The following is a 9,505-nucleotide window of genomic DNA, read 5'->3' on the forward strand; positions in this document are numbered from 1 at the left end:
TATAGCTACTGTATTTATTGCATCTAATAAAGATTTTTAATCACAAATTCGTTACATAACTGACGACTTGACGTAAATTGAAATCAATATTTATACTTTAGACATTAGTTTGTGTCATCCCCATTCGCGTTCCAGTGAACAAATATAGTTGGTGTACTAAAAAAAAAACTAGTAAAGGAGCTCCGGCCCCCTGTGTACCCTTCTCCCCAATTCGAGCACTGTATTTATCTAGAGACCCAATATATTATAGTGTTTACTAAACTGTCTTTACAAATACGATTATATTAGTCTAGCTATACTAGACTGTATAATACCTCCTTATATATATAAAAGAACAGGTCTTTTTTATATACCAAATTTGTGACGACGATATTTAACTTTTTTACAGAATTTTTCCAAATACTTTCTTAAGTGTCACCATGTCGCCCGATTTTCAAAATTTCAAAGGGTTGAAATCGGTAAAAATAAATTATTTACGTACAAATTGTATAACTAACTTTTTATCGGTCTAACTATGTGTTTGATCGGAGTGTAAATATGAATTGTTCCGACAGGTAAAATTCTACAATCTATCTATATCGATCTAGGTATATACAAATAAATCCTTATTTCTCTTAGTCGAGGCATAGCGCTTATCGCTTATCATTTAAAACAGATCCATCTACATATTTTCTACCCATGATATAAGACATTTAATTTATAATTTATGAGTGCTCATTTCACAGTGGAATCAATCGGAAGATTAATGAAAATTGTTACAGTGAGTTTTTTGATAAGTGTTTGTTCATCATGGTTGGTTTAAGCAATGACGCTTAAAATGTTAAACAAACTTAAGTCACCCGCGGGCCGCCGTGCTATACAATATGTGCATATGCATACAATTTGCACGTTTATTTTAATTAATAACTAATTTTCCGCTCAACTTTCTTCATTTCTTAGTAGAACTGGGTATTTTTTTAAATTTTTTGGTTGCCATTGATTAATCGGGCAGTTCAGGTTTAAGCATGCATGAAATCGAATTTTAGTACATCGGCTGAGTTACACTTATAGCCGTTCATAGCCAGGTACACAATCTAAATAATTAACTATAGAATCTTTTTAATAACAATATGTATATAGAATCATTTGTAAATATTATTATTATTTTTTTTTTTAGAATTTTTCAAAATTAGACTTTTAGGGGGTAAAAGGGGGATTTTTTGTACAGCTATATAATACACGGGCAACGCCGTGACAGGACAGCTAGTATAATATATACCTACTGTAGACTTAGATATTTTATTAAAAATATATTTATACTTAATGTAGACATTTTGGTTAAAACTCAACTAGGTCTTTTTCTTTTAAACTTCATATATAAATATAATATAATGTATGTACTGTGTATGAAATAAACAAACAGTACTGCAACCAAAACCGATTAATACTTTACATATTGCTATAATATTATTATAGTATTAGACAGGGAAGGCTCCATAGCCTTGGTTGGGGGGGGGGGAGTTATAATTCCACAAAACTTTTAAACAAAAAGAAAACACCAATTTTTATAATAAAAATTCAATTCGTCTATTTTTTGAATTTGCAAAAACATAAATAATATTATCTATTTGATCTAGAACATCTATTTTATTATATACGTTAATTAGACATAATGCTGATAGTCTATCGTCAGTAATCTTGGAACGAAGCCAGGTTTTAAGTCTCTGAAGTGTTGAGGAACTCCTTTCGGCAGAGGCAACACTAACTGATATTGTTGCTAATGCTTGCAATAATTTCCTAATAGTTTCAAACGTTTCAACGGTGCGTTGGTGCGTAGTGACATTGACTAGGTAGTAAACGGTTTACTTAATCAATGGTATTGGACAAAGACACGACGCATATGATACTTATTCATGGCTGTGAAACGGATATAAATATCATATTAATAATAATATAATACTTTTTATTTTACGATATTTTTATTGTTATTTCAGTCTCAAGATTTACCTATCAAGTTTTCGTTGATGCCTAGGAGCCGCGAGGACCTACCAATTTCAGTCATAAGTTATAGTATTGTTATTGGTTAGTACCCTAGAACATTATTATTACCAATTTTATTGTTTTTTATGTTACAACATCATACTATTAGTGTCAGTTATATACTTAATTTTTATTTATACCATTGATGTTGTTGGTGATCAGTCATTTTTTAAGGCCCTTCTAGTGTTATTACTCATTATTGTTACTGAGTACAAAGTTGTCAGGTAGGTACCTAAACTGTTTTTGAAATATTTAATTTAGAAAATGTCTCTTGCTTTAAGCAAGTCTACTAAACGTAGATGGTGTTTGGAAGAGATTGAGGAGTTAGGTTTAGCCATTGATAGCAGTGCTTCTTTCAATAATCATAATGGTAGGTAATAGTTCATCTGAACAGCATATATCACATAAGCCATATAATATTATTAGAAATGAGTGTGTTCCTACACCTATTTTTGTTGCAAGTAACCATAATGAAGAATTAATCTAAACTTAATAGGTACCTGACATTAATCTAAATGGTACAAATATTTTTGTTCCTAATTTTTCGTCAGATTCTGACTATAGTGATTCAGACTATAGTGAAAAAGTGTTAACTAACATTACTAAAGGGGCTATTCAACATAGAATATCAAACTTGGCTTTATCTGATTTGTTGAAAGTATTAAAAACTAATCATAAATGTTTTGATTATTTTCCAATAGATGCCAGAACATTATTAAAAACTAATGTTACTAAACAGCCCTTACAAATTCAAAATATAAATCCTGGTATTTTTCATTATTTTGGATTAGCTAATGGCATAAAATCGGTCATTGGTCCAAATATATTTTCTGATGACACAATTAAATTACAATTAGGAGCAGATGGTTTACCTTTGACTAAATCCACCAATAGCCTGTTTTGGCTAATTCTTTGCTATATTTCTTATTTTAATAATACTAAGTCATGTGTGTTTTTGGTTGGTCTTTATTGAGGTACAGAAAAGCCACATGATAGTAATTTGTATTTATCAGAATTAGTAGCTGAATTGAAAGAATTGTGTTTTGATGGTACTGATCTACCTGTTGGTAAAAAAAAAGTTTATGTTGAAGCTATTTGTGCCGATGCTCCAGATTTAAGTTATATATTAAGGACTAGAAGGCATACAGGGTTTTCTTCCTGCATTAGGTGTTCAATTACAGGAGTATTTTTTAGAAAGAAGAGTTTGTTTTCATGAAACCGTTTTCAACAAGCGTACTCATAAGGAATTTCTTAACAGAAAATACGAAGACTAACAAGTTCATAATACTATTTCCATTTTGTCCAAAGTACCCAATAATGGTATATAGCTTTCCATTAGATTACATGCATTCGGTTTGTTTGGGAGTTGTTAAAAAAAATATTTTGTTATGATTGGGTATTATGAAAAATTCACCATTATCAGTTCGATTACCAAGCCAGAGTGTTAAATTAATATCAATTAGACTAATGCATTGAAAATCAAACATAACTTGTGATTTTGCTAGGGTTCCAAGAGGGCTAAATGAAGTTTTGAGATGGAAAGACACAGAGTTTAGGACTTTCATATTGTATACAGGGCCTGTAGTACTTAAATCTATTATTAGTCCTGAATGTAATGAACATTTTCTGTGTCTACACGTGTCTATGGCTGTTCTTTTAATTCAGTCTTATGGACATCTTTTAGATTTTATAGATAAGCATTGAATGACTATGTAAAAAAATTTGGTGAAATTTATGGGGAAGAATTTTTGTCTCATAATTTGCATGCACTTGTCCATCTCTGCAATGACTATAACAAATTTGGGCCACTTGACAACTGTTCTTGTTTTATGTTGGAAAATGTCATGCAGTTTTTAAAAAAAATGGTCAGAAGCAAAGCTTAGACCTTTAGAGCAAGTTATTAAGCGTCAAGAAGAATTTAATAAGTTTGGTAGACTTGAAATGACGTGTACTCAAAAAACTGAAAATTAATGTAAAAATATACATGATGAAGGACCATTAATTGAAGACTGTTCATCACCGCAATTTAAAATAGTATCTATGAAAAAAATGTTGATTAAGATGAGATCATTATCTGATTGTTATATTGGATATTTTGACTGTAGCAAAAAGCTTATTATTATGGAAGTTGTAAATATTTGTTACTATTGTGAAAGTCAAACAAATGTATTTTTGGGAAGGATTTTCAATACTGTAAAAACCTTTTACACTAAACTAATAGACAGTTTAAAGTTAGGAATTGCTTCCGTTTCTGATTTGTCTGATGATTTAATGATATGTAACATTAATAAAATTAATTTTAAAAAGTATATGGCACTTGACCTAAATGATGACATTAATATTAAAATTGTTTTTCCAACATTGCACTCAAGATAGTAATAGTTTTCAAGATTAAATTGTATTTTTTTATTATAGTTTTTACTTCAAATATTGTATTTGTTTATTCTTATATTTGTTTGTAATTAATGAATGTAATATGATCTATATGAATTGATTATTTTAATTTTAATACAGCTTGTCATGGAGTCATTATATTCAGTAGTCCATTTTGTAAATGAAAATACTGTAGAAGGTGTCCCCAGTAATTGGATTGAGAATAATACCTGTGCCAGGCCATTTAACCAAAAAATTTCTAAAAAAATGATTGAACAAAAATATCAACCAAATAATAAATGGTATAAGTGAGTTGTATTATTTTAATTTTCTGTTTATGACAAATGTTTGTAGTTATAAATAAAAATTATAACAGTCTATTAGATAAACTATATTAATTGTTAGCATAATTCACATTTGTTATTAGAAACTTTAGCAGAAGCAAGATTCCTACATATTATAGGCAGTATGCTAGTTATTTATAATATATATATTTTTAAATTTTATAGATTCTGATGATAGTGGCATTGGTACAATGTGTAAGAAAAATAAGAAAATGCAAATAAATCTGTTGAAAAAAAAAATGGTTGGTCTCCTTCTCCAAAAAAAATTGAAGGTATTATAATTGTATTTTACTGTAATATGTAATTTAATTATAACTAACTATCACAATACTATAACCTGTTATAATAAATATGTATAATTTCAGGGGCTGAAGACACATTATTTTTCAAAAAGAAACTTACATTTGGAGTTGATCCTTTAAAAAGAAAGCTAATCCATTAGAAAATATTAGACGTCAAAAAGTCCAGGTAAAATATAACTGTCTAAACAAAATATATTTGGTGATCATTATTTGTTATAATGTTTTGTATATAAGTTGTAGGTTATGATAATTTGAATATTAAATCACAATATATTATTATTATAAAGCCAATAAAAAATAAATTAACCACAAATCTATTTTACTTAAAGATTGTTTTATATACTGTTCTATTGATGTTGAAAAATCTTCATTGTTAAAAAGAAACAATATTGATGAAAATAACCACATGCAGAAATCATTCTTTTCACCTGTTCTGATTAATTCAGATAATGATGGCAAGAAAAAAAATAATGCTGTATGATATATGATAATTTAAAACTTTTCCATCCAGCCTATATTTATTATTTTTATTATTTCAATCAATATTACCTTGAATTTTGAAATTTTTAAGTTATCATATGGTATATAATATATACTCAAATAAATGGAAACTGTTATCATAAAAAAATTTAATTTCAGAAACTGAAAACACATTTACTTTTAAAAGGAAAGAAGTTACATTTGGAGATAATAATTCTAAAAAAAAAACTTATCAGTTAGAAAATATTAGTCCTCGCAAAAGTCTGGGTAAAATGTACCTATATGTCTAAATGAAATATATTTTGTGATACTGTAGGTTATGATGATTGGAATATTTAATCACAATATAGAATAATTAAAATGACACTAAAAAATAAATTAGTCACAAATCTATTTTAATTATAGTATGTTTAATATACTGTCCTATAGATGCTGACAAATCTCCGTTGTTAAAAAAAAACAGTATTGATGAAAATAACCACACGCAGAAATCATTATTTTCACCTATAATGACTAATTCAGATAATGATGGTAAGAAAAAGGAAATGATAACGTTGTATGATGAAAATTTTCTAAAATACCAGGCATATTTACCATTTTTTTTTTTTTTTATTGTTTCAATTTATATAACCTTAAATTTTGCACTATTTAATTATGATTTATGATTAATAGTTGTTTCCTATTAGTTTATTGACGTAACCTTTTGTTTGAAAAATATAATAATATATTACCTAGAACTTAACGATCCGCCCCAATTTTCACGAACACCATCATTTCAGTGTTAAAAGGTACATAACACTGAAAAAAAATCCAAAATTTACGATACCTAGTAAGCTAGAAATTTACTTATTATTTGGTACACAATAATAAATACTAAAATAGTTATTGTACATAAATCTAAAAAAAAATTAATTTCAGTGGCTGAAAAAACATCATTCTTATTACAGAAAACATACATTTAGAACTGATAATTCTAAAGAAAGACGATATCAACTAGAAAATAATAGATACATGAGCCCTCACAATAGTCCTGGTAAAGTTATACATAATAAATAAAACAATTCATAATAATTTTGTGTTTTGTGATAAAAATTTGTTTTAATGTCAAACATGAGAACCTCTAATGATCAATGATTATTATTTATTAAAATTATTGTTTTATACCAAATTAATCACAAAAGTGTCTGAAAAAAACGTATAATTATGTTACAGATTTTTTTAATAATCCAGTTTCTAGTGATCTGGAAAAATCAACTAGGAGAAAATCATATTCGCTATGTGAAGATCATGATGCAATCAATGGTAAGTATATTATGGGTTCCATAAACTACGATTAATTACTATAGCATATGTTGTTTTTCACTTTTAGATAACGAGTTCAAAAAACAAATCATAAGATATGTTATGTATTTCAAAGTAGAGCTGAAACATATTACGAACACACTGACAAATAATCACTATGAATTGTTGGAGAGAGTACATTCAATAGAAAAGTTTCTGAATGATAAACCAACTACATTTTATGAAGAAACAAATGTAAACATAAACTGTATATCCGATTGCTCTATACCAATTGACAATATAGTGGTTTTAAACACTTTAGATGACAAAATATTGAGCGATCAAAAATTCAAAAAAGCTTTGGTAAGTATATTTTATATTTTAAATAACTAGAAAAGTAAAACAGAATTATAATTAATTATGTTTATAGATTAATGAACTATCATGTGTTGGAGGGAAAATTGTAAAAACAGCTGTGAAGAGAATCATGTCAAAATTATTTACAAATGGTTTTCTTGTGGATTATTCATTTACTGGCAAAAAAGGAAAAAAAAATTTTGCGATTTGTGTATACTTCCAATCATTTTGAGTAAGTGTATGAAAAATATAAGTGAATTTATATAGCACTTACAAAAAAGACCCCCACTTTAAATTTGGGGTGTCTGTATATTAAATGTTTGCCAGGCCTTTTTTCACAATGTATTTAAATATCAAAATTGTATTTTATAATAATAGTTAATATAAGATAAGTATATCTATAACATTTACAAAATCATTTTAACTGGCCCAAGTGTCCTAAAATACCTGGACCCTTGTACCCTAGGTCCAACAGCCCTCCCCCTTGTGGAAGCTCTGCTTGCAGGCTTAATAGCTAATTTTTGTAAGAATGATTGGTGCCTGACCATTATATTGTATTAATTATATTGGTTAGGTTGTAATCATCATCAAAGGATTTTGTCCCCTTTCTTGTGTAGGTGGTTTTTTTTCATGAATAAATGAGATTTGATTATTAAGTTATTATTATTTAAACAACTATATTTCAAGATTCAATAGGGCCAAGGCTCAAAATTAATTTTAAGTTTTAATAATCATTAGTTGAACAGAATATTTTTGTAAACTAATAATTGTTTATTAAGTAAGTTGTTACGTGCAATAGTCTGTAGTGTAACCACAATTATTAAAAACAATAGTAACATTTAGAACAAAAAATATTTTTAATTTAAATACAAAATTGGGAATACAAACACTTATTCCAAAGCTCAAAATGTATTATAAATATATCAATTTTATGACTTTTGTATCTTTTAGAAGCCATTAAGAAACAAGTTCAATTCAAAAGTGCAAGTGATCATGAAATAGAAGAACCGTTAAAAATATATTTAGCTCAAGAACCATTTGCAGAAAAACGATCAAAAACTTATAAGATATAATTAATTTATGATTAATACGTAACTTTTTTTTCTATAAACAAATAAATTTTGTTTTTATAAATTTTAATGGTTTTTTATTTTGTTTTGTATTGGTATAAAAGTGTGTGTGGATGTTTTTACTTTCATACATTAGTATATTCATATATTTTCTTATTAAATAAGTACCTATATTGATATTTTTACTTAAAGCATTTTGAAGTCACTATTAAGCTGAACAATTGATGATTGAACCGTAATAACTTGAAAACTAAAATGGTTGAGTAATATTAATATATAGCTGAAGTATATTAAAATTTGGTTAGTTAAATTTAAGTCAATGCTGACTAAATATTTGTTAAACACATTTATTAAATATTGGTAAAAAAATCTTAACTAAATATTAGTTAACAATATTAGCTAAATAAATAATTTTGGTTCATTCAATATTTACTTAATATTGTTAAATGTTTAAAAATGTATCCTTAATCAATAGATAATGTTTAGTCAATATTTATATATTTTAATGCTTATGAATAAAAATTTGCTTAACATTAATTAAATGATAGTTCATTACTTGGGCAACTTCTTCCATGTCCATATTATAGGTTTAATATTATAACTAGAGCCCGCAATTATATGCACTAAAAGCGTACAAAATATTCATGCATTTATGCAATAATTTTCATTCAAATATGCCCTTAAAATATGCAAAAATATGTAAATAAAAGTGCATGTTAATTAAATTTATTTAATTTAAAAATATGTATAATTCATTAAATAATTTATATGAAATAAACAAATGTATTAAATGCTTAGTTGAAATAATGTAAGTGGGTTTTTTATTATGTATGTTGCATTTTGAACATTCACTCATCTAAATAAAAAGCCACAAATGAAAATCAATTCAAATAAATGTAGTATGTTTTTATACAATTTCTAAATTACCTAAAAACACAAACACATACTATCGTGAATCACTGTTGTATAAAAACTAAACCGATAAGTCCATAATGGTCCGTCAGTCCATTACTATATAATCAATTTTCGTTATTGAGATCATTATCGACGATAAATTATCGTAGTGGTACCTGAAGCAAGCTTAGTATTAGCATTAAATATTAATAACTTAATACTATTTTTTGTAAATATGCATCATATTTTAGAAAAATGCTAAAATATGCATACAAATTTAAAATCGTTCAAATATGCAAAAATTTAAATTTTTTAATTAAATTAGTTTAAGATTCAAATTTGTAGCTTATCTAACTACTTTTTGGGGTAAAAAACCTGCAAATGC

At 26.8% G+C, this 9,505-nt stretch overlaps 1 pseudogene; it reads left to right on the plus strand.

The window, feature by feature from the left end:
• The first annotated feature begins 2,283 nt into the window (after positions 1-2,283).
• On the plus strand, positions 2,284-8,229 carry LOC111038262 (annotated as a pseudogene).
• Positions 8,230-9,505: the final 1,276 nt, after the last annotated feature.

The sequence above is a fragment of the Myzus persicae genome, unplaced genomic scaffold (genome assembly GCF_001856785.1).
Source record: "Myzus persicae strain clone G006 unplaced genomic scaffold, MPER_G0061.0, whole genome shotgun sequence".
Taxonomy (NCBI): Eukaryota; Metazoa; Arthropoda; class Insecta; order Hemiptera; family Aphididae; genus Myzus; species Myzus persicae.